Genomic DNA, 23,291 nt, shown 5'->3' with positions numbered 1-23,291 from the left:
CAGAGAGAATGTAGGTACGAATGAGGGCATGCGTAGATGGGTGTGCAAGGACGTAGACTGGGAAGGATATATGTGTGATATGCGAGAGAGTGCGTTAGAGGATGCAGCGAGCGCCATAGACGGAGCGGATGCGCAGAGCTGTGTAGAGCGAATGATGAAATGGATCCATAGTGCGAATGATCGATGGATGAAGAGGTGTAAACCTGTGTATGCTAGGAAGCTTGTGTGGTGGACGGATGAGCTTGAGAAACTGAAGAAGGCTGTAGGAAGGAGCAGACGTGCCTACCAGCGTGCGAGAAAGAGGAATGGAAGCAGAGTGGAAGAAAGAATGAATGAATATAAGTATGTTTTGCGGGAGTATAAGGAGGAAATGCGAAGAGTGAAAGAGGAGAATTGGAAGCGATTTGTGTGCGTGACTGGGAAGAGGGATCCATGGAGCGATGTATATAAGGTGTGCATGGGAAAGCGTGATAGGGTAAGATTAAGTGGCATAAAAGTGGGTGATAGAGTGACGAGTACATGGAAAGAAAGCGCGGATGAGCTAATGAAGAGATTCTTCCCGGCAGCAAGGACGAACGTGGCGATAGACGCCAGGGGAGACGTGAGGGAGAAAGAAAAGCAGTTTGAATGGAGCGAAGTGGATGTGGCAGTGAGATCGATGAAAGTGGGTAAGGCACCTGGTATGGATGGTGTGAGTGCTGAGATGTTGTGAGCGATTTGGCGTGCTGTCCCGGTATGGATGAAAAGAATGTATGATGTATGTCTGAATACAGCGTGTTTCCCCCGGCGTGGAAGACTGCGCGGGTGGTAGTGTTATTGAAGTCCCCCGATAAACCTAGGTCGGACCCTGGGTCTTATAGGCCCATTTGACTGCTGTCCGTGCTGGGGAAAGTGTTGGAGCGAATGATGGTTGGAAGACTCGAGCGAACGATGTGTGGAAGAATGTGTGACGCCCAGTACGGATTCGTAAGGAATCGGTCGACCGAGGATGCATGGAATCGAGTGCATGACTGGGTGAATGGGTCGGAGAGAAAGTATGTGTTAGGAGTGTTCGTGGACTTCAAAGGAGCGTTTGATAACCTAGAGTGGGAATGTGTGATCGAGAAATTGCGTGAGGTTGAATGTGAAGAAATTGAATTATGGAAGAGCTATTTTAGCGGCAGGCGTGTATGCATGATGGGTGCGTGTGACACAGTGTGGAAAGACGTAAATCGTGGCTGCCCGCAGGGCTCCATTTGTGATCCATTTATATGGAACCTAATGATGGATGAACTGTTGTGGCGGTTGCGTGAGAGTGAATGTAAAGTGGTTGCGTACGCGGATGACTTGTTGTTGGTCGTGGAAGGACAGAACCGAGCGGAGTTGGAGAGAAAGGGTACTAAGTGGATGAGAATGGTGTACGAATGGGGAGTGAAAGTAGGTGTGAGTGTGTCTGAGAACAAGACTGTGATGATGTTGATGAAAGGTAGTATGGCTGGGACGAGGCCTCCCAATGTACGAGTGAATGATAGATGCGTGAGGTATGCGAGGAGCGTGAAATATCTGGGTGTTTGTGTGAGTGAAAGGATGAACTACAGGTTGCATCTGGAGTGTCTGAGAAAGAAATGTATGAATGTGGTGAGAAAATTAAGACGCGTGTTGAGAAGTAAGTGGGGTTTGCGAAAGAAAGCTGTGACTGTGTTGTATAAAGGTCTGTTCATGTCGTGTGTGATGTATGGAGCGAGTGTATGGTATGGAGTGATGAGATTTGAATATGCGAGGGAGCTCATAAATAGGTGCCAGCGAGTGGTGTTGAGTGCGTGTCTGAATGTATGTAGAACGGTCTCCACGGCGGCCATGCAAGTCCTTATGGGTGGCTTGCCGTGGGACCTGGAGTGCGTGAGAAGAGGAGTGTTGTATAAGGTGAGAAAGGGAATTAGTATGAGTGAGTATGATGTAGTGAATGATAGTGACTTGCGTGAGAGAGGTGTGGAAGGATGTATGGAATTGGTGAGTGAAAGGCTGTATGAGATGTGGCAGAATAGATGGAATAAGTGCGAGAAAGGAAGAGTGACGTATGAATTTATAAAGAATGTAAGGTTCGCGGGTGAGTGACGAGAGTTCGAGCCTAGCTTGAGCCTGGGCTATATCCTGACAGGGCATGGAAGTTTGAATGAATTCCTGTATAAGCGTGGTCTGTCTGAGATTGAGAGCTGTGCATGCGGAGCGGAGAGAGAGAATTAAAAGCATGTGTTGGTTGAGTGTCCAATGTATGGTGATGTGAGGAACCTGAGTGAGTGGGGTGTGATTGTGCGAGAGAATGGCAGTGTGGATGTGAGTCGCATGTTGGAATGTAAGGAAAGGTATGAAAGTGTTGGTGTGTATGCGAAGATTGTATTTCAGAGAAGGAGGGCGATGCTGAAAGGAGGATAAGAGAAGCCGATGTTCCCGAGGAACATAGGCCGACCACTGCCTGGGAGGTGTAGGCCTCCGAAAGCTGGGAGTGGTCTCGGCCACGAAGATCCAACCAGTGATCTTGACTGGTACCACGGGAGTCGGGTTGCCCAGGGGGATTCGTCCCTCGTCCCGGCAATTGAGGTCGGACTCGTGGGGGTAGTGGTTGAAGCCGCATGCTGGTTAGGGGCTCTCGGGCCTCGACGGGTGAGCAGCGTATCTGCTCGGGCATCAGTCCTGCACAGCTGGTAGAGCGTTGGACAGGCGCTCGCCCCAACCGGTGGGTTGCCGAAGAGTCCTACAAACTCGGAGGAGCTACTGGTAGTTCCTGGCCTGCTGGAACAAGCTGATTGGGCTTATCCCAATTCCGCACCCATGGAGGTCGTGTGATTAAGCTCTCTGAGCAGGTACCGCACGTTAAATCAACCACGGACATCTGTTCCTATCTACTTTCCCCAGGAGGCTACTGACGATTCGACAGTAGTACGGGTATGACGCACCCGGGGCCCCGAGGTCCCTTTCAAGCCAGGATGGGAGGCATCGTGTCTGGGGCTGCATGACCGCGGGGAGGTTAAGTTGCGCGACCGCAAACGATCCCCCAGGGGCACCTGGCGCAACCTCTGTGGTATATAAGTCGCCTTACCCAGGTGATGAAGGCTCTGCCTGAGTGGACATTTTTTTTCCTGCCATACTCGTGGGATATACATGGAAAGAACAAAACTCAAACAAAAACACAAAAACTTAGCTGATACTTTACTAACGACTAATGCTGGCACGAAAGTAACCGAAACTCTGAACGCCGAAAAAGAGAGAAAAAGAGAATTGCTGTTTGCGCGAAGGGGATCTGTAAGTAGATCACCACCTCCTTCGGGTAGTACCCAAAAAAACACTGAAGAGACGCATGAAGGGAACACAAGGCTGAGTGATTCTGAAAATGAGAAGGATGGATATGAAAGATTAGAACAGAGCACAGGAGTAAATGAAGTAGAGGAGATGATGGAGACAAAGGAACAGCTCGAGACATTCATGTTTGATGTTAACAACAAAATAACAAAATCTGCAATAAAATACATATTGTCCAAATGGGCAGTACTAGAAAATAGACTACATAATGTAGTTTTAGAAAAAGAAAAATGGAAAGCTGCTTACCAAGCTGTTGCTGACTTGAGGCCTAAAGGACTCTCCTATGCCAATGTTACGGCAGGAACTCCAAGGACTGCTACAGGTGCTGTAAAAGAAAAAGAAAGGAGGTCAGATACTACGCACAAAGTAGTACTAATTAAACCTATAAAAGAAGACGAAGATGCGAGAACGAATAGTGAAATAAAGAAGGAGGTTATAAAGGAACTGACAAGTACAAATAAAAGGCTGAGGATAAAGGCAATAAGGCAAATGAGAGGAAAAGGAGTAGTGGTGGAGGTGGATGAAAGAGACGGGGATTTTGTGAAAAGAATAAACCTAACAACAAAGAAATTGAAAGTAGAGGAGCCAAGGAAAATAAATCCTACTCTTATAATTTATGACGTAGACAGGGAATATAAGTTTGAAGATCTCAAAGAAGATTTCATACTTAAAAACTGTGACGATCCGGATCCAATCAAAATAGAAGAATACAAAAAGGATTGTGTGGGAGTAACTATGACTCTCTCGGTCCTCAAAGCAACACGCTGCGATGGTACTTAGAGAGAGTCGTGGTTGGTTCGTGATGCGCCAACGAAGTCCTCTAGTAAGGACCTTCAGCCTCTCACGTCCAAGTTGTACCTCCACCTCCTTGTGGTGCTGGAAACGGCCTTCTTTGAAAGTTTAAACTCGGTAGGTGTCGACTAAGAGAGTGTACAGCGAAATGCGCCCCTAAGGGCTTTGGCCCATGCGCCTACTGTCATGGTGAGTTGTGGGGCTAAGAAAGACCGGGGTTTCTTGGGGGGCTCTCGGTTGTCAATCCGTTTGCCCCCCTACACGCAGTTAATTATGGAGAGAAATTTGAATGAGAATACTGTCCCGGGTTCTCGGATGGCCCGGGGACTGCGTGCGAGTGCTCGCTTGAGTGAGAGCGCGAGAGGTGCGGAGGACCCTGACGGGGTCGCAGCTGGTCCGTCGCAAACCACTATAAGGACCAGCCAGGCTGAAGTGGACAGCCTAGAGGAGGAAATGGTCAGCTGTGAGCAGTGTTCGGCGAGGTTCCGGAACATGCGTGGTCTTGGTGTTTACAAAGTACGTGCTCACCCACTACAAGCCAACAGTGCTATCAATGTTGACCGCGTAAAGGCCAGATGGTCAGTTGAGGAAACTAGACTCATGGCACACGCTGAGGCTGAAGGCACCTTAGCCGGGGAGTTTTTCATTAACCAGTACCTGGAGACAAGGTTCCCCAATAGGAGTCTCGAAGCCATCAAGGGTAAACGGCAACAGGAGCCTTACCGAGTGATGGTTAGAGACTTCTGCCAAGAGATCCAATCGCGTCGCGCGATTGTGATCGATGAGGGCGATAGGGATGGTGCGGTGATGACACGAGCCGACACCATTCCTGCGGCCACTGAGGCTAGTACTGACGATCAAAGCGCACATCAGCCTTCCCCTGAACAAAGTTCTCAGAGGCTGCGGGACAAGATACAATCACTCGTAGAGCAGAGTGCGGCGTTCCGTAGCTACGAGGCTGATACTCTTGCTGGCACGGCAAGAGATGCTCTGACGGCGGGGATGGTCGACGTCTTGGCTATCAAGAGATGGCTGGGCATGATCTTCCCTCGGCCGCTACAAGTGCGCCCTCCGCAACGCGTTTCGGCAAAGAAGCACTGTCCTCCAGTCAAGCGAGAGAGCAGGGAGCAGAGGAGAAAGAGGGAGTATGCAATTGTGCAATCCCTCTACAAGAAGAACAAGAAGTCCTGTTTGTCGCGTATCCTCGAGGGCGACTCGGTGCGCGAGAGGCCGTCTGCTGTCGAATTCTTTAACTGCTGGCGCCCCATTATGGAGGCCTCCAGCGGTGCGGATGGAGACATGACGGACTTGCGTGAGTCGTTTGGGGAAGCGGCACAGGCTGCGAGTGCTGGCCGGGGCCGTACGTCAAGTTTGAGAGGGATTCACCTCGAAGGTCTCGGCGATGGCGCTGCCACGGATCCAGTTCCTGTGGCAGATAAGACCTTGCTCTGGGATCCTATAACACCTGCAGAGGTAAACAGGATTTCCGTAAGGACTGGCACTGCGCCCGGATGGACCAGATTACGCCGAGGATGTGGAACGCTGTTCCTGCGATTCTTCGTGCGCTTCTGTTAAATCTGCTGCTCCTGGCAGAAACGATCCCCTCGTCAATCGCCACAACCAGAACGGTATTCCTTGAGAAGGGGGGTATGTCCGATCGGCCAGGTCCGACGGAGCACCATCCTCTCAGCATAAGATCCGTTATAACAAGACACTTCCACAAGATATTGGCAAAGAGATTGGCAGCCCTCGACATCTTCGACAAGCGCCAAAGGGGGTTCCGGCCGGTGGACGGGGTATGTGAGAACGTCACAGTCCTTTCATCCGTGCTTTGGGACGCCCGGATGCGTTGTCGTTCTCTGCATGTGGCGTGCGTTGATCTGTCGAAAGCTTTCGATACGGTTGCGCACGCTGCTATTCATACGACTCTCGATGAGCTGGGGCTCCCTCGGAAGTTTAGAGAGTACGTAAGGGCTGTTTATTCGAATGCGCTGACCGAGTTGCAGGGGGTCAGCGCTGAGGAAGTGTCGGCCATCATGATTGGCCGTGGCGTGAGACAGGGTGATCCGTTGTCGCCCCTGCTGTTCAATCTGGTCGTAGATAGAGCACTAGGAATTCTCTCGGAGGACGTTGGCTATCGGTTGGGTGGCCGGCTTATCAATGCGCTGGGCTACGCAGACGACATTGTGCTCCTGGTCTCTACCAGAGATGGTCTGCAGGAGAACTTGACACGGCTTCATGACGCCTTTATGCGAAATGGGCTCGAGATCAACGCGAGAAAGACCGGAGTGCTGTCCATGGTGGCGTCCGGCAGAGACAAGAAGGTGAAGGTGGACACCACACCTTATTTCACCGTGGGGGGGAGCGATGATACCGCAAAGATCCCTGGTCGATGTCTGGACGTATCTGGGCTGCAAATACACAGGTGCTAGGGAACTCGCAAGCGATCCACCCTTAGCTCAGGCCATCGAGCAACTCACGAGGGCACCTCTTAAGCCGCAACAGCGGCTGAGGTTGTTGCGTGACTGTCTCCTTCCACGGTATTATCACCGATGGACAGTGGGTACGGTCTCGGCCAAAACCCTCAAGGGTAAGAATATCATCGTACGCACCGCGGTGCGACGATGGCTGCGTTTTCCCCATGATGTTCCTGCTGGATACCTGCATGCGCCGATACAGAGTGGCGGGCTTGGAATGCCTCTATTGAGAACTTTGATCCCAATTCTGAAACATAACCGACTGCAGCGGTTGTGTCGGAGTACTCTACCCGCAGCATGCGCGGCTGCCGAAACCACGTATGTGGCTAGGCAGCTTGTCTGGTGTGAAAACCAGATGCGAGTGCGGGGTCACAGAGTGACTACGACCGCTGAGCTCAGACAGCAGTGTGCGGCCTGGTTGCGCGAGTCGTGCGATGGGAGTGGACTCAGAGAGGTTGCGGCCTCCAACCTGAGCTCCTACTGGGTATCGGCTGGCGCCGATGCCATCCCAGGTGCCGACTACGTGCACTATCACCATATACGAGCTAACTGCATACCGTCTAGAGCGAGATGCTTCCGAGGTCGTGATGGGCGCGATAATCGCTGTCGTGCCGGTTGTCCCGAAACCGAGACGCCGGCTCACTGCGTGCAACGCTGCTTCAGAACGCACGGAGGGAAAATCCTGCGGCATGACGACCTATGCCGTCAAGTTGGTGGCTATTTACAGCAGAAGGGATGGCGCGTCGATGCGGAACAAGCGTATTCGACGTCTGCCGGCCGGAGGCGGCCCGACCTGACCATCGCTAAGGGTGGTGAGGCAGTGGTCGTAGACGCGCAGGTAGTGTCTAGCAAAACCGCGTTGGAGATGTCCCACGAGCGTAAGGTGGAAAAGTACCGGTCATGTAATGATCTGGCAGCCGCTGTGGCGGAGCGCACAGGAGTACCACGAAATAATGTTCGTTTTACCGCCATTACTATTTCGTGGCAAGGTGTCTGGAGCTCGCGAAGCGAGTCTGAGTTGCGGGGGCTGGGTTTAACGTCCGCCCAGCTCCGAACGTTGACGACTCGGGTCTTGTGGGGCTCATGGCTGGAAACGTTTTAACGCAATGACATCGCGTTATAACGAGAGAAGACGGAACGTGGCCTCATCTAGTGGTGCATGATGGATGGCGCGTAGAGTTGGGGGCTTCCGCATCATTCGCGCGAGTTTGAATGATTGCGTGAATGGTCGAGGTGAAATACGAGCTGCCTTTAGCTAGCTCCGACTATCACGATCCAGGGTATTGACTGCGAACACTAACAGTAAACAGCTCTGCAATATCGTTGTCGGTGTCGACTTGGCGACTGTGATTTTGTAGCAGTCGTTGCGCACCGTAGGCGAAACAGCCAAATGCCTCGTCATCTAATTAGTGACGCGCCATCGCCACCCTCCCCTGACCCCTTTCCAGGCCCTTCTCTTCGGCCGCCCGCTGGGCCACGACGCCGCCCAACACCCGCTGCCCCTGTCCCTGCTCCCCGCAAGCCCCGCAATTCCCATGCCCACATTGTGATCGTGCGTTCACCACGAAGACCGGACTCGGCCTCCATCGCCGACGTGCACACGAGGCCATCGTCAACGAGGATGTTAACGTCGAGAGGGTTAACCGCCAATGGAGCGACGAAGAGAAGCGCATGATGGCGAGGGAGAAGGCGCTTGCCGCGAATCGAGGCGTTAGGTTTATGAATCAACATCTGTTAACCGTTGTCCCGAATCGCACCCTTGATGCCATCAAGGGGATGCGTAAAAACGGCGGTTACCAGCGCCTCGTCGCGACGGCACTGGAGGATCTGGCAGCCGCATCATCGAGCGAGAGCTCGTTTCTCTCGGCCGGTGGCTCCAGTCCTCCCGTCTCCCCTCGACCCATCGCCATCTCTCCCCACGGGTCGCCTGGCTCGCCTCCGCTTTCTCCATCTTCTCCCGGCTGAGGTTATGCGTACGGCAGTTTTGCCGGTGCTATACGCGCGCTCATCCCGGTTGTGGAGGCCATCCAGGGATGGAAGTCCCATATCCTGATCCAGATCGGATCAGGAATTCTGGATGGCCAGCGGAGGACCTGGGCCCGTGGGTATTGAGTGTGTTCCCTCCGACGCTTCCTCGTGTGCGACCGCCCGTACGAAACCGTGTCGTCAATCCGGATAGAAAAGCGCGCCGCCGAGCGGAGTATGCGCGCGTCCAGCGCCTCTTCCGTTCGAGCATGTCGCGCGCGGCCTAGGAGATTCTGGATGGTGCTACTGAGGCAGACGTGGTTCCCGGTGTGCGGCAGATAGCCGCGCACTGGGGCCCGTTCGTAGCGCAGGAGTCCGCTCCTGTCGCACCGGCTCCGCGTCTTCCACCGAAAGCGGAGCTTAGTGGCACCTGGTCTCCAATCTCCTGTGAGGAGGCGGCAGCCATCAACCTGCCCCTCAACTCGGCCCCCGGATTAGACGGCATCGGCGTACGGATATGGAGAGCGGTACCAGCTTCCATCAAAGCTCTCCTCTTCAACATCGTGCTGCAATACGGAGGTTTCCCAGCATCGATGCTGGTGAGTCGGACGGTTTTCATCCCGAAGAGGGGGGAGTGCTCCCTGCCGGGGGATTTCCGTTCGATCTCCATCACCTCCGTGGTCGTGAGGCACTTACATAAGATCTTTGCCCAAAGGCTTCGCGAGTCCAAGCTAGTCGATCTAAGGCAGCGGTGCTTTGATGACGGGTGCGGCGACAATGTAGCCGTCCTGGCGTCCCTCTTAATGGACGCCAGGTCCCGTCGTCGCGAGATGCACGTTGCCTCGCTGGACTTCGCGAAGACCTTCGACAGCGTCAGCCATGGTGCTATCACCAACGCCTTGGCTGGCCTGAACGTGCCTCACGGCCTAATAGACTATATCGCGCATAGTTATGCGCGCAGCGGCACGATATTTGAAGTGCGCGGTGACAGGTCAGAGCTCTCTGGTATTGGCAGAAGCGTCAGGCAGGGGGATCCTTTATCACCAGTGCTGTTTTGCCTGGTGGTAGATGTGATCATGAGATCCATACCTGCCGACGTCGGATACCAGCTGGGAGAGCATCGTATAAACAGCATCGCTTATGCTGATGATGTTCTCCTATTCGCTGCCACCAAGTGGGGTCTTCAGACCGGCGTACATGGGAATAAAGATAGCCCATAAAAATGCGCAAAGATCGCGAGCAGCAGCAGTAAACCTGGAACTAATATTTAACGAACAAAACTTTGACATCCTCTCTATACAGGAACCTTACTCTTATAAAGGGAGAGTAAGAGGATATTCTGCGCCGGGCTTAAGGATCATTCAACCTGACAAAAAAGACGCATGGGTCGCCGCGGTGGTAAGAGAAAGAAAAATGGACGTCTTTCAAAACACAAGTATGGAAAACGAACATATCATGTGCTTCCAGGCTTGCGCGGGACAGGAACAGCTTTACATTATTAACATGTATTGCCAATTCTCTTTAGAAATAAAACCGTTCTTAGATGACCTAGACAATATCCTACAAAAACTCGCGCGCGCGTCGGTGTTTCGGCATCGAACGCGCGCGCGCGCGAAAAAGAGCTAGCGACGAGTCTTCGGGCTCGCTCGCGAGTTACTCCCTTGCGAGTAACCGAACACGAAGCTCCCTGGTTGATCCTGCCAGTAGTCATATGCTTGTCTGAAAGATTATAAATGTAATTTATTTAATTACATTTTTATTTTTTAAATAATACATATATACGTTCCAAAAAATATAAGCCATATTATTATATATGTACGTGTGTGTGGGTGTATAACTATCATTTAATACACATTCACGTTAAATCACATCATTTAATCATATTTAATAACTATATCACTAACATATATAATTAATACTTATAATAAATCATTTTTAAAGTAATTTTTTTTAAATTCTAGTTATCACTTTATCAGAATTATGAAAAAAAATTGATACAATTGTTAGAAAACTTAAATGTGCATAACTTTTTAATATATAGGCATTAATAAAATAAACATAGTGATTGTTAATTTTTTATGCTACAGCTACGCATAAAAGTACTAAAATACTTAGAACTTTAAATTACTTTAATATTCAACTGTATATATTATTATAACTTTTCTCGTTTTATACTATATTTAAAAAATAATATTTGTTTTGTATATTTTCTCCTTTGGGTTTTATCGGAGCTATCGCCTAGTTCTCTCTTGTGGACTGCGTCGATAGGCAAGGATAGATAGCAGGAACTAGTCTCTTTATTCTAAGTAAGAATACGTAATTTTTATTCTTCGGATCACAAATGTTCTTCTCGGGTTTACCGGACGGCTCGTCGTACCAGACTCGCCTTCCGTGCCGCATCGCTCCTTTTTAAAGACGCGGAAACTCTCTCCTAATTCGGCGCTTCGCCCTTGTGGACGCAATAACAAACTGTCGATGTACACAATTACAGAGAGCTCTCAGGAGCGTATATCGAAGGCGCGCGGGGATCACGGAAATTTAATTTTTTCCCAAACATACCCCTCGGGTTGAATCGCCAAGGGATTCAAATGACAGTCAGGGGTAAATCCTTACACATTGAACTGCAATCATTGGAGACAACCTGCAGAATTTAGATTACGCTGAACCGTCCGGACTTACCGGCAATTTACAGAGTTTAACAATAGGTCTTACAAAAGTAGAAGACGCGGTCTTGACCTGAGCAACTCGCACCAGGCCATCCTTGTCAGGCTTACATTCGATGATTCTCGCAAGTTCCCATCTGCAGGGAGGTAAATTAGGATTTTTTTATTAGAACAATATCGTTTATGCGAAATTCATCAGATCGATTCTGCCATTTAAAACGCTGCTGCAAGGTGTTCAAGTAGTCAAGACTCCACAATTTCCAAAATTGCTCGTATTTCGCACGCATAAATGCCATCGATCGAGTCGTGACTCGGAGATATGTAAGACGCTCGGACTCGGAATCGATTTAATGGCGCTACCAATTAAAAAATGCCCTGGTGTGAGCGCATTGCAAGAATTTACATCGTCATGAAGTGCGGCGATCGGGCGCGAATTCAAACATGCTTCGATGTTACATAAAAGCGTGGTGAACTCTTCGACCGTAGGTGTGCAGGAACCAAGTATACGTCGCAAATGGTGCTTAACACTCTTAACACCTGCCTCCCACCCCCAAAATGAGGGGCAGAAAGCGGAATGAAATGCCATTGAACTGGCTTTGACGCGAACTTCGCCTGCAGATCTACGTCGGCTTGAGTCTGTCGGATCGCTGTAACAAGTTCGCGATCCGCGCCTTGATAGGTAGTCGCGTTGTCGGAATAAAGATCGGATGGAATGCCACGACGCGCTACGAACCGTTCGAAAGATGCGAGAAACGCAGCCGTGGAATAATCATGAACGAGCTCTAAGTGTATAGCTCGTGTAGCGAGACAAACAAATAGCGAGATGTATGTTTTGTGCGACTTACGTCCGCGGCCGGAAGCGTCTCGAATTGCGAAGGGGCCGGCGTAATCAAGTCCCGTATGGCAAAATGGACGGGACGGAATTACTCTAAATGTAGGAAGGTCGGCCATAAATTGTACGCCGGTTATGGCGCGATGCCGAGTACATGTCACGCAATTGCGGATACAACCTTTTACCATGCTTCGCGCCCCCAGAATCCAATATTGTCAACGTGCGAAGCATTAACTGTACACCGCCGTGAAGTGTATCCTTATGAATTTGATCGATAATGAGCTTAGAAAGGTAATGCTTTGGAAGTAGAATCGGAAATTTACGATCATATGAAAGGTCAGACAGTTGAAGTCGACCACCCACGCGTAGGATACCGGAGGGATCCAGGAACGGATCGAGAGAATGGATGGAGCATCGAACTGGTAACCTCGACTTGGCTTTGAAAGCGACGATTTCTTTTGAAAAGTATTATCTTTTGAAAAGTATATATATTCCGTTTGCATCTGTTTAATCCAGAATCTGTGCGCGGTTTTTATTTCATCGACTTGCAAAATAGAGAGACCTTGGGCAACATCTGGGACTCTCGTTCGAAACTTGAACCGAAGGACGTATGCGGTGACCCGTAGTAAGCGTGGCCACGTGGAGATCCGGCGAAAGCAACACGCCGCGAGCGAACTTGGAAAGAGTTTGCGCTGTCGCCCGGCCGAAAGCAACACCGCCGCGGAGCGAAATTGGAAGAAGCGGTGCGCGTGCGCCCGCAGAAAGCAACAGCCGCGATCGGACTTGGAGGTCGGCTCGCCGCCCGCCAACGAAAGCAACACGCCGCAACGGACTTGGAAGAATTTCTCGCTCGCCCGGCGAAACACACACGCCGCGAACGGACTTGGAAGAATTTGTCGCTCGCCCGGCGAAAGCAACACGCCGCGAGCGAACTTGGAAAAAGCGGCCTGTGCGGCCGGAGGTGTCGCCCGCCTACGAAAGAACACGCCGCGATCGGACTTGTGGTACGGGCGGCGCGTGCCGCCGGAGGTGTCGCCCGCCAACGAAAGCAACACGCCGCGATCGGACTTGGAGGAATTTCTCGCTGCCGCCGATAGCAACACGCCGCGAACGGACTTGAAAGAATTTCTCGCTCGCCCGGCGAAAGCAACACGCCGCGAGCGAACTTGGAAGAATTTGTCGCTCGCCCGGCGAAAGCAACACGCCGCGAACTGACTTGGAAGAATTTGTCGCTCGCCCGGCGAAAGCAACACGCCGCGAGCGAACTTGGAAAAAGCGGCCTGTGCGGCCGGAGGTGTCGCCCGCCTACGAAAGAACACGCCGCGATCGGACTTGTGGTACGGGCGGCGCGTGCCGCCGGAGGTGTCGCCCGCCAACGAAAGCAACACGCCGCGATCGGACTTGAAAGAATTTCTCGCTCGCCCGGCGAAAGCAACACGCCGCGAGCGAACTTGGAAGAATTTGTCGCTCGCCCGGCGAAAGCAACACGCCGCGAGCGAACTTGGAAAAAGCGGCTTGTGCGGCCGGAGGTGTCGCCCGCCAACGAAAGCAACACGCCGCGATCGGACTTGGGTTACGGGCGGCGCGTGCCGCCGGAGGTGTCGCCCGCCAACTAATGCAACACGCCGCGATCGGACTTGGGTTACGAGCGGCGCGTGCCGCCGGAGGTGTCGCCTGCCAACGAAAGCAACACGCCGCGATCGTACTTGGGTTACGGGCGGCGCGTGCCGCCGGAGGTGTCGCCCGCTAATCAAGGCAACACGCCGCTATCGGGCCTGGAAAAATTTCTTGCTCGCCGGCGAGAGCAACGCGCCGCGAGCGAACTTGCGCCTGTTCCCGAGTTCTCGCTTGTACCGCTAACGAGCGAGCTAAATGAGATTAATTAAATGAGGACGCATCGGAAAGTTTATTCGTGCAAACACTCCGGCTTCGCTTATCGGCATCCTGCCTGCATTCGTCCACGTATCGGTCGTAGAATCTCGAAGATTGTGCATCCGACGAGTGGTAGCCGGGAATTAGCAGATATCGTAATAATCGTGTCGCGCGGTCGTGCGGAGCGTCGAAAAGTACGAAACCTTTGTCCGAAACGTATTTCCGTATCGTAGCATTATCTCCTCGTAGCGGCGCTACTCGCCGTCAAGTGCCCCGGAGGTACCGCCGGCGGGCGACGGACTTGGTAAAATCATTCGGTCGTCCGGAGGTGTCGCCCGTCCCGGAGGTGCCGTCCGTCCCCAAGTTGACGCCGGCCGTTATGTGGTGCCGCACGTATAATCACGCCCGTAACGAGCCGTCTCGGTTGACGCGCGCGTGATTTCGCATCGGGCGAGTGTTCCGTACCGTAATCGCGGTCACCGCAGCTTGCGTGTTGCGTATCATCCGTAATAATTCGAAATATATGTCTCCGACACGTGGGTTTGAGAGACACGTTTCGAGTTAGTAATCGGACAGCGCCCTCATGTCGAGCGAGCGCCGAATAGTAAGTAACTTTCGTCCGAAACGTTTTTACGTAGCTCTCCTTGTTGCGGCGCCGTAAATCGTCGTTAAGTGTTCCGGAGGTACCGCCGGCGGTCGTCTGACTTCGAGAGATCATTCGGTCGTCCGGAGGTGCCGCCCGTCCCGGAGGTGTCGCCGGTCGACCGTGGTTCCCGGAGGTGTCGCCCGGCCCGGAGGTGTCGCCGGTCGGCCGTGGTTCCCGGAGGTGTCGCCCGGCCCGGAGGTGCCGCCCGGCCCGGAGGTGCCGCCGGTCGGCCGTGGTTCCCGGAGGTGTCGCCCGGCCCGGAGGTGCCGCCGGTCGGCCGTGGATCCCGGAGGTGTCGCCCGGCCCGGAGGTGCCGCCCGACCCGGAGGTGCCGCCCGGCCCGGAGGTGCCGCCCGGCCCGGAGGTGCCGCCAGGCCCGGAGGTACCGTCGGTGCTTATACCTTATTGTCCCGGCATTTCGTTTGTTTCCTTCTTAATTAATGCTAATTATCGTTGTTTGACATTCGCCATACGGCTATCGTGGTAATATTTTATCGTACAATAGGACTTTTCGATCGTTCGCTCTCCGCGACAATGTCTCGATTGAACGCGCCTTTCGGCGCTCGCGCTCGCATACGGCCGTGCGTAGGACCGTGCGTCGCCGACCGCCTGGCCGGCCGGTTGGGTACTATAAGAGATACGTCGCGCTCGGCGCGTCGAACGAGTCGAGCGAGTCCGGACGAGTCGTAAACGTACTTTCTCGAGTCTCTCGCCACTCCGGCGTGTTTCGACCGCTCTCCGTACCGTCGCCGACCGCTTGGCCGGTCGGTTGGGTACTATAAGAGGGTAGGAGAGATTAATATTGTACGTGACGCGCTCTCGACGTTGACAAACGAAGAATCGCCCGTACGGGTCGAGAACGGATTTTGTCGAGTCGCGACTCTGACACGGAGAGAACATTTATATAAAATGTTTGATTTGGAAACTACGAATATATAAAATAATATACGATCGTCGCAGAACGCGCCGCCGCCAAGTCTTCTCATGCTTGGAGGTTGCGTGTCTCGCGAGAACGTACGTTCGACTCTCGCGTCGTCTCGTATTCCTCTTCGCCGGGGATTACGGTGCGGCTCTTCTCGTTCGTCGCCGAACGCGCGCAAAATTAACGCACACTTATTTATTACGAGCACAGCATTGCCACGAGTCGGTGTCGCAAGACCGAATGGCTCTTATGTGGCGCGCACGCTTCTAGTGTGTTGGCCGCGCGGTTCCCTCTCGTTTCGTACGCAGCAGCGGAATCGTCGCGCTTACCGAGCATCTACTCCACGGATACGAGTTTGCGGGAAGAGTTGCTTCTTCCCGCTCGCTTTGTACGCCGTAGCGAAATCTTATTGCTGGTCGTGTGCGGTTAAACGCGTACGAACCAGACAGAACAGTCCTCGACGTCTAAGCATCGCCATCGTCGATCTAGCGTCAGGGTGAATCGCGCGGTCTCTCGAGACCGCGCATCATAACATTTGGGAGAATAAGAACACGAGTATTTTGATCTTGTGGATTTTTGAACGGAGAGGAGGAGGAAGAAGAGGAGAGGCGGCGGCGTCGGGGGTTTACTCTCGCCTCCGTCGTTCTCTCGTACGCTTTACATAATAGCGTTAAACACAGCAGAGTGTCGCCGACCGGCTGAGCAAGACCGGCGGCAAATAAAATGGCACATACGAGCGTGTCGCGCGCGCGTCGGTGTTTCGGCATCGAACGCGCGCGCGCGCGAAAACGAGCTAGCGACGAGTCTTCGGGCTCGCTCGCGAGTTACTCCCTTGCGAGTAACCGAACACGAAGCTCCCTGGTTGATCCTGCCAGTAGTCATATGCTTGTCTGAAAGATTATAAATGTATTTTATTTAATTACATTTTTATTTTTTAAATAATACATATATACGTTCCAAAAAATATAAGCCATATTATTATATATGTACGTGTGTGTGGGTGTATAACTATCATTTAATACACATTCACGTTAAATCACATCATTTAATCATATTTAATAACTATATCACTAACATATATAATTAATACTTATAATAAATCATTTTTAAAGTAATTTTTTTTAAATTCTAGTTATCACTTTATCAGAATTATGAAAAAAAATTGATACAATTGTTAGAAAACTTAAATGTGCATAACTTTTTAATATATAGGCATTAATAAAATAAACATAGTGATTGTTAATTTTTATGCTACAGCTACGCATAAAAGTACTAAAATACTTAGAACTTTAAATTACTGTAGGATTTGATTTTCTATATCCCGGGTGTAATAGGATGAAAATAATCGAGGAATATACGTATGAATATAGATATATTTTAGAACAGTAAAACAAGACACGTTATCACCGGTCCGTACAATGTCTCTCCGCCTCTCGTCTACGCATACACTCACACTGCCGGTTCCTCTCTTCGCTCGCTCCCCTCCCCGCCTCGCTCGCCATCCATCTATCTCTCTCGTGATCGGTACCTCGCGATCGTCCTCGCGCTTAACGCTCCCTAGTTTTACGCGCGCAATCCAACAAAAGAAACAAGATGTATATAACCAACTTAACACAATATATATATATAGCTAACTTATCCTACACTCGGCCATTCGACTGACATCTGACCTCAGATGTCGTTTGTGTGATCTCCGTTGCTTGGTGGATCTTCGCGTGGTTTCGGCCCATGGCTTTCATATGATCTGCAGCTGTTGAGTTTTCTTTGGACCTTCTCCTTGGCCTATTTTTTCTACAATGTAGCGATCGTTGCGCAAAGTGCGTTTGACTTGGTAAGGCACCCAAATATTTTGCACAGAGTTTCAAAGCCTGGTCCGCCCTGAGTCCTTTGAATAGCTACTAGATCGCCTTCGCCATAAATATTTGGTTTCTTCCGCTTCCGATTATAAGTTTGTTTATTTTCGGCTTGCATCTTCAAAATCGCCATCACGTGCTTCTTCTCGTATTGATCACGTTTTTTCTTGAAAGGAATTGACATTTCGCCTTCCAAAATTTCTTTTATTTGTGGATCTTCCTTCAGCCTCATTCGTGTTCCGAATAGAAGATCGAACGGCGTCTTTCCTGTGCTTCGGCTTGGCCATTGATTTAGATATTGTTGAGCACGTGTAACAAATTTATACCACTGCGTCGAGGAGGTATGAGACAGCTTGGTTAACAATGGAATTAACGTGCGGTTTAGGCGTTCGATTTGTCCATTGCCCCTTGGTACGCCAGTAACGATGGCGATGTGCTCAATACCTTCGTCCTTACAATAAGAGTCAAAATCATGGGATGTGAAGGCTGTCCCCTGGTCGGATACTATTCGTCTGGGATTTCCAAAGATGGCGGACTGCTCCATTAGATGATTTAGAATTCTGTTGTCGTGGTACTCTTCGTTGGGTAGAGCCATACGAACTTTGTAAAAGCGTCTATCACTGCAAGTATGTACTGATATTTCTTCTGCGTGGACGGCATCGGTCCTAGGTGATTCTATGTGGTAAGGTTATCTAGCGGGGCTTCCTTATCAATTTGGTGGAGCCACCCTTCTTGTTGCCGGTTTTCTTCATAGCCATAATGCACGTAAGGGCAGTCCGAATTACTTGTCGACCTTTGAATGCATATTCTTCATCCAATAATCAGATTTCAACAGTTGCTCTGTCTTGCAGTTCCGAAATTGACCCGCGCTCGTGAACATGACGAATTACAGAGATCTGCATCAACTTGGGTACAACGATGGGAGTATCGTCATCATTCTTTTGCATAGCAGTCCATTTATCATCACAAATTCGTCTGTTTTCTGTTTTTCCACTTGTTTTCTGATACTTTTCAGTTCTTCATCTTCCAGTTGATTATGACGGAGTCTTGCCAGCATGCTGTCTTCGCATTCTTCTATTATCATTGATGTTGGCAACGGATATCGGCTCAATGCATCTACGTGCCGCATATTTTTCCAGGGCGATGTATAATTGTATATCTGAAATCTTCAAGGAAAAACGCCCATCTTGCGACTTGCGCACAGATGTCCCTTTTCTTCATCGTCTGTGTGAACGCCTTGCAATCAGTTACAATGGTAAATGAGATTCCGATAAGATATACTCTGAACTTCTTAATGCTTTAAACAACGGCTAATACTTCTAATTTATAACTATCGTACTTTGATTCGGCCGGTGTGGTCCTGCCACTCGCATAATATACCGGGTGGAACATACGATCTTCGCTGTCACGCTGCATTAATATCGCGCCGAAACCAAGAGCAGATGCGTCGGTGTGTAATTCTGTCTCTGCTGTGGGACAATATAAATGTAGGACAGGCCTACTACTCAGAGCTTCTTTCAACTGATCAAACGCGTGCTCCTGTTCTTCTCTGAATTTAAATTCTACCCCGCCTTTCAACAAATCGGTGAGAGGTCGCGCTATATACGAGTATTGCGGTATGTATTTCCGATAGAACCCTGTAAGTCCCAAAAAACTTTGTAAAGAACGCACATTTGTCGGCTTCGGAAAATGTTTTATGGCATTAGTTTTCTCTTCGGCGGGTGAAACTTTACCGTCTTCTATCACGTGCCCTAAATAATTTACTTTCGAATCTAATAATTGACATTTTTTCCAATTTACTGACAATCCGTGCTCGCCGCCGTCTTTAATACCATCTTAAGCCGCGCTAGTCACCCCGTACATCAGCGAAGGCACGATTAAATCGTCCATATAGATTGCAACTATCCCTTCTTTCGTTAAATCACGGAAAACAGCATTCACATATTTTTGAAAATACGCCTGAGACGTACAAAGGCCAAATGGCATTTTTAAAAACTCATAGTGTCCATTAGGGACAACGAATGCGGTGTATTTGCGACTATTTTCCTCGATTGCCACGTGAAAAAAACCGTTTTTTAGATCTAAAGTACTATAAATCTTTGCGCCTTGTAACAAGTCAAGTTGATCCTCAATCAACGGCAAAGGATATCGGTTCTTAACTATTTTTTTTCATTTAGTTTCCGGTAGTCTACGCAGATTCTTACCCTGCCGTCCTTTTTTCGCACAAGTACGATCGGGCTCGCGTAATCTGAACACGACGGCTGTATAACTTCTTTCGTCTAGCCACATACGAATTTGCGAATCTACCTCGGCTTTTTCTGCTGCGGATAATCTGCGCGCGTTTTGTGTAACCGGTATATCGTCTTTTACTACTATCGACATTTTAATGCCTACTTCCCTTTCTTTTTTCGGCTCATAATTTTCCATTAATTGCTCGACTTCTTTTCTAATCCCTTCGTCTTTAATATGTGACAATTCTAATTATCGTCTTGTACAATATCAATTTTATAAACTTCCGATACTTCCGCGACATCCTCTACGACCTTAGAAACGCTTACTACGCCTTTTTTAATACACACTTCAACAGTATTCAGAAAATCAGATCCTACAAGTATACCGTGTGGCAGTGTTCCGTCACGCACAAGATGTACGGTAATATCGTAAACTTCCGCGTCAATACCGATTTTCAAGTGCATGTCTCCTAACGTTACGATCTCGCCCGAACCTGCCCCGCGGAATCTTATCGTACGGTTACTCAAAGTCGGCGAACCAATTTTTTTATACTGTTCTTCGGAAATTAAACTAATATCACTGCCGGAATCGATTATCGCATTCAGCTTTGTATATTGATAACAACGTCTTTTCGGCATTTTCCGGAGTTGTACTGTACCACGTTACAACTCTTTTTTTTCTCTACGCTTGCACTTTCCGGAACATTTCGACGCTATGTGGCCGTATTTATTGCATGCAAAACATTTCGCGCCTTGTCCTTCGAGGGACACGCGGGCACTCAAATGACTGTTGTCGCCGCAATTATAACAACGCTTCACTTCCCTTTTTTCCACGTTCGCGACCGGTTTCTTTTTGTTATCGTATGCTTTTGACTTCGACTTACCGAACATTTCCACATAAACATCGAATTTGTCCTTTAACTCACGCATGTTTTTTGCACCGTATAAAACAGATTTGCGATATCCCTCGTCGTCGACGCCGTCGATAATATATGGATGGTCGCTTTTGTTTCGACATCGGCTCGTGCGGCTATTTCCATCATCTTGTAGCAATATTCGTGATAGGATTCATCTGTCCTTTTCTTTCTTCGTTGCAGCTCCTTGTGCACCGCTCGACTGTCTACCTTCAGTGCGAATTCTTGCTTTAAGGCGACCTTCATTGTTTTCCACGTCTTCCCGCAGTCGTCCGTTTCATAAACAAACGAGCGGATCCTCGTAACAGTCTTTTCGCGTAAATGGTTTTTTGCATTGCATTCCATTCGCACAGCTTAGCCAGATCTTCAAATTCTTTGATCCACGATTTTATATTTTTCCCGTCGTCTCCACTGAAAGTATCAATTGACTCTTCGACGTCTTTAAAAGTAGGTACAAACTTCGTTCGTCCTCGTGCTTCGTCTTCCTCGGCGCCATTATTGTTGTTGCCTCGTTCGTCGTCACTCTCGTCGCTGGATACGTCGTCATTGCTGCTTTCGTCTTGTTGATTTTCCAGGACCAGAGCCGCCTTTAATCGTGTTACCAGATCGATCTTGTTGCCCGCTACCTTTGAGCTTGCGTTTTTTAAGCTCTTCTTTTAACTGGACTATCGTCATATTGTCGGTCTGTAGCCACGTCGTTTACGTCGTCATTTCGTTCTTGCGTCGTTGTTCTCTGCCATGTCTCCTTCAACTTCTTTTGTCTTGATTTCTCGTTCGCCTCGATCCCGGACGAGCCCCCAATTGTAGGATTTGATTTTCTATATCCCGGGTGTATAGGATGAAAATGATCGAGGAATATACGTATGAATATAGATATATTTTAGAACAGTAAAACAAGACACGTTATCACCGGTCCGTACAATGTCTCTCCGCTCTCGTCTACGCATACACTCACACTGCCTGTTCCTCTCTTCGCTCGCTCCCCTCCCCGCCTCGCTCGCCATCCATCTATCTCTCTCGTGATCGGTACCTCGCGATCGTCTCGCGCTTAACGCTCCCTAGTTTACGCGCGCAATCCAACAAAAGAAACAAGATGTATATAACCAACTTAACACAATATATATATATAGCTAACTTAATCCTACATTACTTTAATATTCAACTGTATATATTATTATAACTTTTCTCGTTTTATACTATATTTAAAAATAATATTTGTTTTGTATATTTTCTCCTTTGGGTTTTATCGGAGCTATCGCCTATTTCTCTCTTGTAGACTGCGTCGATAGGGCAAGGAATAGATAGCAGGAACTAGTCTCTTATTCTAAGTAAGAATACGTAATTTTTATTCTTCGGATCACAAATGTTCTTCTCGGGTTTACCGGACGGCTCGTCGTACCAGACTCGCCCTCCGTGCCGCATCGCTCCTTTTTAAAGACGCGGAAACTCTCTCCTAATTCGGCGCTTCGCCCTTGTGGACGCAATAACAAACTGTCGATGTACACAATTACAGAGAGCTCTCAGGAGCGTATATCGAAGGCGCGCGGGGATCACGGAAATTTAATTTTTTCCCAAACATACCCCTCGGGTTGAATCGCCAAGGGATTCAAATGACAGTCAGGGGTAAATCCTTACACATTGAACTGCAATCATTGGAGACAACCTGCAGAATTTAGATTACGCTGAACCGTCCAGACTTACCGGCAATTTACAGAGTTTAACAATAGGTCTTACAAAAGTAGAAGACGCGGTCTTGACCTGAGCAACTCGCACCAGGCCATCCTTGTCAGGCTTACATTCGATGATTCTCGCAAGTTCCCCATCTGCAGGGAGGTAAATTAGGATTTTTTTATTTAGAACAATATCGTTTATGCGAAATTCAATCAGATCGTTCTGCCATTTAAACGCTTGCTGCAAGGTGTTCAAGTAGTCAAGACTCCACAATTTCCAAAATTGCTCGTATTTCGCACGCATTAATTACCATCGATCGAGTCGTGACTCGGAGATATGTAAGACGCTCGGACTCGGAATCGATTTAATGGCGCTACCAATTAAAAAATGCCCTGGCTGTGAGCGCATTGCAAGAATTTACATCGTCATGAAGTGCGGCGATCGGGCGCGAATTTCAAACATGCTCGATGTTACATAAAAGCGTGGTGAACTCTTCGACCGTAGGTGTGCAGGAACCAAGTATACGTCGCAATGGTGCTTAACACTCTAACACCTGCCTCCCACATGCCCCCAAAATGAGGGGCAGAAGGCGGAATGAATGCCATTTGAACTGGCTTTGGCTTTGACGCGAACTTCGCCTGCAGATCTACGTCGGCTTGAGTCTGTCGGATCGCTGTAACAAGTTCGCGATCCGCGCCTTGATAGGTTAGTCGCGTTGTCGGAATAAAGATCGGATGGAATGCCACGACGCGCTACGAACCGTTCAAAAGATGCGAGAAACGCAGCCGTGGAATAATCATGAACGAGCTCTAAGTGTATAGCTCGTTGTAGCGAGACAACAAATAGCGAGATGTATGTTTTTGTGCGACTTACGTCCGCGGCCGGAAGCGTCTCGAATTGCGAAGGGGCCGGCGTATCACGTCCCGTATGGCAAAATGGACGGGACGGAATTACTCTAATGTAGGAAGGTCGGCCATAAATTGTACGCCGGTTATGGCGCGATGCCGAGTACAGTCACGCAATTGCGGATACAACCTTTTACATGCTTCGCGCCCCCAGAATCCAATATTGTTCTCGCAACGTGCGAAGCATTAACTGTACACCGCCGTGAAGTGTT

The sequence above is a fragment of the Nylanderia fulva genome, unplaced genomic scaffold (genome assembly GCF_048542155.1).
Source record: "Nylanderia fulva isolate GAGA-0341 unplaced genomic scaffold, ASM4854215v1 Scaffold654, whole genome shotgun sequence".
NCBI lineage: Eukaryota > Metazoa > Arthropoda > Insecta > Hymenoptera > Formicidae > Nylanderia > Nylanderia fulva.
Note: the sequence above shows the minus strand (reverse complement) of the source record.